The following is an 8,981-nucleotide window of genomic DNA, read 5'->3' on the forward strand; positions in this document are numbered from 1 at the left end:
ATGCATAATTAAATAACTAAACCATACTCTTAAATAGATAACATAGCAAGTAGCTGCCTACATCATTCAGGTTCCACATGCCTCTACGTTAAAGCAGCTCCAACAACTGCAATGACATCCCAAATGCCTATTTTCTCTATTTTGCTTCTATATAATAAAACTGAGTTTAGCACTCTCTGAAGCACAGTCACATCTAAGGAATGCAAACAAACAACTGAGCCTCATCTCTCCAAACAGGCACATGATGGTTTGCTGCAGCCTTGCTCTGTAGCACCTGCAGACTTTCCTTTAGAGAAATCTGTGGTTTTGAGAACAGGTGGGCGATACTCAAGATGACAGAGCACATCCTATTCCTGCTAAACCAACTTCACAGAGAACAGTGCCAGACCCAGAGCTGTGATACAAAACCAGAAAAAGCAAACAATCTGAATGCACTCGCGTCCCATAAAGAGGTGTGTAGCCTTTCACAGAGCAAAGCATGTGACAGAGGATCACCTTGGATAACCATAAAAAGAGTTAAAGAGTTTTCATGCCACTGTTGGGCTAGACATGTCCCAAGTACCACGTATTAGCTGTTCAGAGAGTTCAGGGTAGCTTCACAGGAAAGGAATTACTGTGAACCTTCGTATTGTAGAAAGATCTCCACACAGCTCCTTTTGTTCAGGGTAGGTTTTTGTAATCTCTCTTCTTGTTCTAGTACATGGTGGTCTTGCCCATTCTTCAATATAAAAAAACCCAGGCAAATAAAATGCCTTCTCTTCTGGCACTTGCTGTGCTAACCTGAAATAACCACACACCCTAAGGAAGTGAAACTTCTCGGAAGAGAACAGCAAGAGTAACCTCCCTTTTTTCAAGATATCAGCCTTGCACTGCTTCTGTTTAAGCAATAAAAGCACTTGACTTCTGCTCATTCGGACTGGTATTTTCTGCCTTTGCAATAGAATGATTTTTGCTGTTGTTGGCCTTCCCACGATCTGTGTGTCACTCAATAAACTTCTGAGGCTCTCAGCACTGAGTAGGAGCTCTGGCTTCAGCTGGACTCTGCAAGGTCTTGGCTGGGGTTCTCAATTTGGACTCAAGTTGGTATGTGCCATCCTGTAGGTTTAAGCATTAAGTATTTGGTTCTATTTTCCTCTTTAAGTCTGACTGACTGGTGCCATGCTTCCAACTTACTCAAAATATTCAAATCATGCAAGCCCCGTGTGCCTGCCACTGCATGCTCATGGGAAATGAGCCTAAACTGAAAATTGTACTCCTAATGGGCTTGAAACTGTCCTTTTGATGCTAGGTCCTGCTGAATTTTACGAGTGTAAAAGGTAGAAGCACTCCTATGCCTAATGCTGAACATGCAGGGTCAGTTTGTTATTCCCCCATGAATATGATCCTGTTTCAGAAAAACCTTAATCCAGTAAGTCCAGAAGTACAATATCCCCTTTTTGGATTGAAAATTAGAACTGTGCACAGCTTTAATCACTTCTGGTACTCATTGTCTGGGGCCAAGTTGGTAGCCCACCACAATCTAATCTCATTCTCAGCTCAGGTGGCAGGACATGCATATACATATGTCCTCTCTCCCCCTGGGTCCTCTCTCCCCCTAGAGAGCCCCTATTACAGCAGTGTATTATTGACCAGACATTAAATATGGCCACAATGGCTGTTCATGAAAATTGGGTTAGTAATAAACATCTATTACTGTGTGGCTCCAGAAGAGTTTTCCTGGAAAATGCTTGTACAAGGAAAAGAAAAGTTTGCTTTAGACTTCCGGTGTGCTGAGAAAGATAGTGGAATCCACAAGCTTATCTGCTTCATGGAATGTAAAATGGATGTTCAGGAAGGCTAGATACTCCCAAAGGACATAGGCATCTTCCAGATTAAAGTGTCTTTTATTATTAGCTCTTTTTATTGTCAGAGTACAACTTGTATCTCTCGTGTGCTTTTAAAAATACTGCACGGCTGGGCCTTTGCATTTGACAGGTTTTTTATGTGCATGCAGCATGGGCAGAGGCACTGTGCCATGGTTGCTCTTCAGCAGAAAATGGGAAAATGTATTTGACTTTATTTAAAATAGAAAGGTGTTCTTTATTAAAATGTATTTTATTCCTTCTTGTGTGACATGCAGTTTTACTATTTTCCATATTTAAGTTTTGAGACAAAAGCCATTACTGGCAATTGCACTTTAGAGAATAAAGATGCCACCAGCCTATGTTTTATCCACTTGCATTTTTGTGATCTTACTGTCTCACTGGAGTCATAAAATGTTATGGGAATGCATGCATTTGCTTGGCCATTTATTAGATTGATTTTAACCTATCAATTTTATGGTCTTGCATTTTACTTTCACAAACTTGTAACAGATTTCATTCACTTAAAATACATGCAGGGTACCTACCACATACTCTTAGTAACCTTGCTGAAAGGACTCAGGCCCTGTAAAGGTTCCTCTGGTCAAACCAATGCAAACACAATCAAAATGATGCAGCAAAATTGCCTGAATTTGAAAGGAGGCCAGGGCCAAATCACGGTGCTGAAGAAGCTCAAGGGCAGGTAAGTCTTGGCTCTTATATTTGTGATATGAACTGTGGCTAGAAATACAAAACAAGTCAAATGAGCTTGTAGCTCTAACCTTGTGGTGTGATGTGTCAGACCTGCTTTTTCAGGTTTCTTCATCAGTGTAGTGGAAATTATAGGGATACTCCCCTTCTGTCATATAAAAATAGGCTATGAAGACTTCTAAAGGCTATTTCCGTACTATCTATGGGTTTTTTCACATGTTCTACAGCTTACAGTCCACTGCAGCACTTTCTTCTGCCCTGACCAGTTATAGTCCCCAACAATTACTGTCTCCCAGACTGCATCTACATTTGGGAGGAACTTCATCTAAATATCTAAGATCTCTCCCTGACATTGTTTCAAAGTCATTTTAGGACTCCTTTTACCATTGTGGCTTCAACATCCTTAGCACAGAGGCATGATGATTCACCCTCTTTCTGTCCACATCCATGAACTATATACTTCTCAGGAGAGGAAGAGGCTTTTTTACTATTTTCATTAATAAAGTCCTCATTTTTGGCAGTAGGCTTTCCATTAAGTAATGGAGTGTCGACCACAGCAAACAAGGGATAAAGAAAATTTTCACTGTAGGGATTAAATGACCTGTATTTTCTGTGAGCATGACCTGACCCGTGAAACTGGCAGGCTTCACTACTTCAGTTTAAATCATTACCCTCTTTAAAGGAAACAGATTATTGTAACTGTAGCAGCCACTAACCAGCCAACATGCATTTCCACCTGAAACCTAGGTGAGTGTCTCGGGGACAGGGACACCTAAAAGTGAGGCTTCTAATGGAAGAGCCAAGTTGGAATTCAAGGTTGGAGGCAGACTGTGAACTGCAGGCAGCCTGGCTTTGGCAGCACTGTCAAGAGTTATGTTTTCTGCACCACAGTGACTACCCCTGCCAGTTGATCAGGCTTAAAACGTTACTGAGGCACAGGATTAACCAGACAGGGGCAGACAAGGGGGTATCTTCCTTAGCTGATACTGCCACCAAAACTCAAGGGTTGGAAAATGCTGATCTAAAAATGCAGTCTAAATAGCTTTGGTGCATCACCCTGGAAAGAGTCCAGGAAGGGCAGGAGGGTGACAATGCCTGCCGTGGGCTAAGAGGCTCTATGGCTGTGCAAGGCTTCCTCTGCACAAGCAAGCAAAAATTGTATGCAAGGTGCCTGGCCCCATTAATAATTGCTCCTTACTATTCAATACCTGAAGTCACTGAAGTCAAAAAGCCACTGGAGTCATCCGTCAGCTCTTGTCTGGTGCCTTTTTAAAATCTTTCTGTCATGAGAACATGGATGGTCTGGACACTCCAGTGAAGGATAGGGTAACATTTCCATCCTCAGCTCTCAGATTTGGAAACACAGGAGACTGGCGTCTTTGCAAAGAAGCTCAGGTAGCTCGTTTGGCTTTGTTGCCAGTGCAGTGTTGGAGTAACGAACATCTTCATCAATTGCTCAACAAAATAAGTTTTAAAGCAAGGGGGATTGAAACTTTATACACTTGCTCAAGCAGTGGAAGGAAATATTGGGCTTTAAAAAGCAGCCCTCTCCTCTGTAATACGTGCAAACAATATGGGGTGGGCATGGTTATTTTTTTCCATTCTCCCCCAGTATGCATTATTCTGCTAAAATGGGTTTTTTTGATGTGGAAGCCAAAGTCAAAGCAGCCTCTCCTGTTTTAGCCTCTAGTTCACATGACAAGATCCATTCCTTCTGAACACCTCTGTTGAGGGGGAGCCCTTGATTAAAGGAGCTACAGACTGAAACATCCTTTCATGCTCCTGTGAGGAGTTTTGACTGCAAAAGGTTTGCATGCATAGCCAGAGCACTGCTGGGACTGTGTATTCTCACTTTGTTCTCCTTCCCACTCCCTCAGGCAGATTCTGTGAAGTACTGGGCCCTCCTGGAGCCAACCAGAGTCTAAAAAGTCCTCAACATCTTTCCAGTTTTGGCTACGTCATAATATAGGCATTAATGTATGCACAGCCTATTTTTAGAATCTGTAACATGCTCTCTGGGTAAAAAAAATGCTTGAAAGACCCCTTCTTCTCCCTCAGAGTTGACATTGAATTGGATTTAATAGAAGAGCCTGAAATTCCTTCCATTGAAAAGTGTATTATAAATGTTCAAGGAGCTGTAACTGCAGTTGAAAGCTAGGTATATTCCTGCCAAAGGGTAAACTAACTTCATCTAATAGGAGAATATTTCTAGTGGGACAATTTACCCTTTATGAGCCTTTTTCTCGTAAACAACATAGGAAGTATATCTTCACTACATTTCTAGCAGAGCAAAATACAGTAAATATACCTGCAGGTTGCTAAGAAAACTATTGACATAAAAATATGCAAGACAAAATTTATTTGTGTTTTCAGACTCCTAGCCTAGTGCAATCAGCCATCTGGGCAATAAAAAAGCCCACCATGCTGGCCTTCAGTATGGTTTGTAATGATCCTTTGAATGGCCTAAGACCTCAAATTTGTACTGCATTTTGAAATAGGAAGCCCTAAAGTGTTAAAATAGATGAGCATTATTATTCTGTGCCTGCAGAAGGGGAAACTGAGACACAGAGCAGAGAAAGCAGATTGCTTAGGACTGCAGAAAGAGGTCATCCTAAAGTTTGAAGTATTTGTAGCATTTGGCATGTGAACTTGTATACAACCCTTAGAGAACATACTGTTTTGCAGGGGAAAGAAATCAATCACACTGCATATGACCACTCGAGGTGTAAATGTCCAACAGAGCCATTTGCACATACTAGAAAATCCTTTTAAATTTGTTTGGGTTGTTGGGGGTTTTTTTTGGGTTTTTTCGGTTTGTGGTGGGGTTTGTTTGTTTGTTTGCTTTTGTTTGTTTTTGTGTTTTGTTTTGGTTTGTTTTTTTAAGGACTAACTGTTCCATTTTTCTTCCATTTTTCTTCCATTTTTTTTCCTCATTCATGAGAAGAAAAATTACTTACTTAGAAAATGGTAGGCAATGGATAACAACTTCAAATGAGGTATTTTTTTGCTGCTGTTGTTACCAATTGAAATGAGTTCTTCCTTTGCTCTTGCTACACTACCCCAGGAGAAGAAATTGCCCTTGTTTTAGATGAAAACGCTGTATCTTAACCAGTGGTAACTCTCCCATAAAAGATTTGAGCCGTCCTGCTGACCTGCAACAGGCTATTCATGTTCTTAAAATTAAGGGCACACAAAGTGCTCAGCTATGTGAATAAGGAGCCCTTCAACATCTGCTTAAGGCAAGGAGAAGTTCTCAATGAAAGAAATACATAAGGGAGTCACAGCAGCAGGAATTCTGAGTATGACAGACATGCAGGATTGGACCCTGAGCCTGATGAACAAGTATTGCTGAACTGCATTCATTCACAGCACCTGTAAGATAAAGCTCATCGGTGTTTGCTGCATCAAATACTTCAAGTCAAAACAAGTGTGAGTGATTTGATGTGTCTACACAGCATAATTAGAGATGTAAACAATAACTGCCACTGCAGAAACTAGAGCAATATGCTAAGTAATTGCCTGAGTTATTTTGGCCTGGCTATGTTCTGCATCATTAGTATAATTACAGGAATTAAATTCAAACCCATCATACCTTTGATAGTTCAGTTTGTGCACAACAACCTCAACCTCAATTTTTATGATGTTTCCTTGATCGCCAAGGGTGGCCCATGCTCTCTCTCATTTTTTGTCATCTGAGCCACAAAGGAAAGACCCATTAATGAAAACAAGGTTAATTATGCTTTCATCAGAATGGCTTCAGAAGAGATTTCTTCTGAGAAAGAGCAGAATGGGGAGTCCATTTGTTCTATTCCCTTCCTCCTTAAAAAATAAAGTAAAACCACACAATGAATGTCTCTATTTACATTTCAGAGTTCTTTTCATGCTTAATATGCCTGTGTGAATGTACCAAACACAAGTGAAGCATGAATAATATGTGACTATTTTTCCTTTTTCCCTATATAGCTTAGCACTCTATTTTTTTAACTCTTCCCAAGAGCAAGAAGGTAACCATTTCCCTTCCCCCTTCCTCTTTCTTTCCTTTTTTTTTTTTTTGTTATTCAGGACGGGGCTTGTAGTGAATCTGTTAGGACTATTGTGCTATATTCATCAGTTCTACTTGGTGCAGCTCATGTGTGAATCGAGGCTTTTATCTCTATGAGAAAAGATATCTCCCTTTATAGCATTCTAAGTCAATGACTGTGTTGGCCTTATGAGTTTTTTCCCTTCCAAGCAGACATACGAGAAATATTTTTCCTAAAGTCCATATTATTATTTGTGACTACATAGAGGCCAGAGGCCTTAAACATTCACGTGGTTTGGGTTCACTAACACTTAACACACACTGAAAAAGGTCACAAAAGGTAGCAGAGCACCTTCTACTTAAAAAGGCAAGATCTGATGGACAACTCTTGTCACTTTCAATATATTGAGCTTAATAAAATCTACAAAAAATTTGTATTTGCATAGGACAGTGATAGCTTTTCTGTAACAGGAACTAAGGACTCTGAACCACTGTGAAGCCTCAGATAAACAAGAAGTATGAAGCAAAAGACATACAGTGCTTGTAGTGTAAATTGCTGGGAAAACAACCTCTACCCATGTTAAAAAGACTCTGGACTTGACTGCATAGATGTTTCAAGTACAAAAACCTATCAGATTCAGCATTAATGACATGTTGTTTGTTTTATTTGAGAGAAGATGGGATGCAAAGCCAGTGCCTGTTCTTGTTTCCATACCATGCAGGTAAAAGCTCATTGTATTCCAGTGCTAATCCCCCTGGACACCAACTTAATTTTCAAGTGCAGTGGGCTGCAAATCAGACCAGCAAAAAAAAAAAAAAGATCTACAGAAGCCTCCAGTTTTCAGCGCACGATGCTGTCATATCCCATGGGTCAGAGCCAACAAACAATGCAACATGGGGCAGCAAACCAGCTCATCTTGTGAGAGAGGGAGGGTCTTTACTGCCAATGCCAAAAGCACAAATCCTCAATTTCTGCTGAAAGCGAAGGCTATGCAGCAGGAACGGCTGCAATATCTTATCACAGGATTATGTAAATGCAATACATGTTTTCTTTAGGCCTTCCTAGCAAAGAGTTACTCCTTGTCATCACTATACAATCCCAACACAGCCCTTAGTCCAGGACCATCTCTTCTGCTGCTTCAGTGAAACTTGTGCAAATAGAGATTAATTGTATTTGAAGATGGCAGCTGTACACACAATCAGTGATCCCAGAAAACAAGTGGACATTAAGAGAGTTCAAGGAGCCCTCCTGGAGGGGAACTAGGTTTTAATGGGAGTAATTTAAAACAATTTAACCCAAATAAATTAAAGGTTCAGTGCAATGAGTAAGCAACAAATGATGAAACACAGACTTCTGATGGAAGATGCATATTGTCTGACTAGAATAAAAAATTAACAAAATAAGAAATCTTAAGAACTTAAATATAAAAGGAAATGGTTTCTGAAGAAGTTTAGTAGGAAATTTACCAACGAGGGCTCAAAACTTACTTTACTTCAATTCAGGGCCTAATTATCAAAGACATTTTCACAAACTGTGCAGATGGGAACCTCTGCATGAAGAAGGAGTTCTTTGTGGTGGGAACACCATCTTGGTGCCAAACTCTTCTTTTATGCCAGACCTAACAGTGCCATCCCTATCATCCAATGATTTAAATATATAAGGCAAAGAGATAGGATAATACAATCTTATCTGAAACATATGGTAAAATATGCATCTGTGGGCTAGCCTGTTGATCAAGCTGCTTCTCTTCAGTTGTTGCCTGCCAAATATTAAGGCTTGTTTTTCCAATCCGACCACTTAGATTTCTCAGTTTTCTTATTTCCTATTACTCTAACTCAAGATGAGGTGACAAAAACTGCCTAAAATGGTTACTTGTAGCTGCTAAACTAATACTATTTTTTCCCCCTGATCTTTGGTGAACTTCCTATGTTATGGGGATCCTATCCTTCCCATCAAAAAGGTCTGGACCTAAATCCCAGTCCTATGTCATCTTGTGGTAACTACTACAACTGGAGCTATTAAAAATAAGTTCAGATTAAATGAGAGATATGCACAGTTACCTAAATACCACTATTATGTGAAATCTTGTTTTACTTGTATTTGCTTTTAGAAACTCATTTACCAATGTATATTGCCAGTGCATCTTCTGTTTATTAAAAAATAAAACAGGTAATGGTTTTGTGAAGATCTGTTTTGGGGTTTTGGGGGGTTTTTTCGTTTGTTTGTTTGTTTTTAAATTGCTTTCTCTTAACATTTATGATCAAAACCTCATCATGCTGCTTGTGCAATGAGTAAAAAGATCTGTAATTAAAGGCAATATTAATATTATAAGGATACTGTCTGTTGACAGGGTCCCAAATACGAAGAAAGATTTGTTTGTTGCTCCAAGATATTTCTAATAATTCAG

This window comes from Prinia subflava, chromosome 1 (assembly GCF_021018805.1).
Source record: "Prinia subflava isolate CZ2003 ecotype Zambia chromosome 1, Cam_Psub_1.2, whole genome shotgun sequence".
Lineage (NCBI taxonomy): Eukaryota > Metazoa > Chordata > Aves > Passeriformes > Cisticolidae > Prinia > Prinia subflava.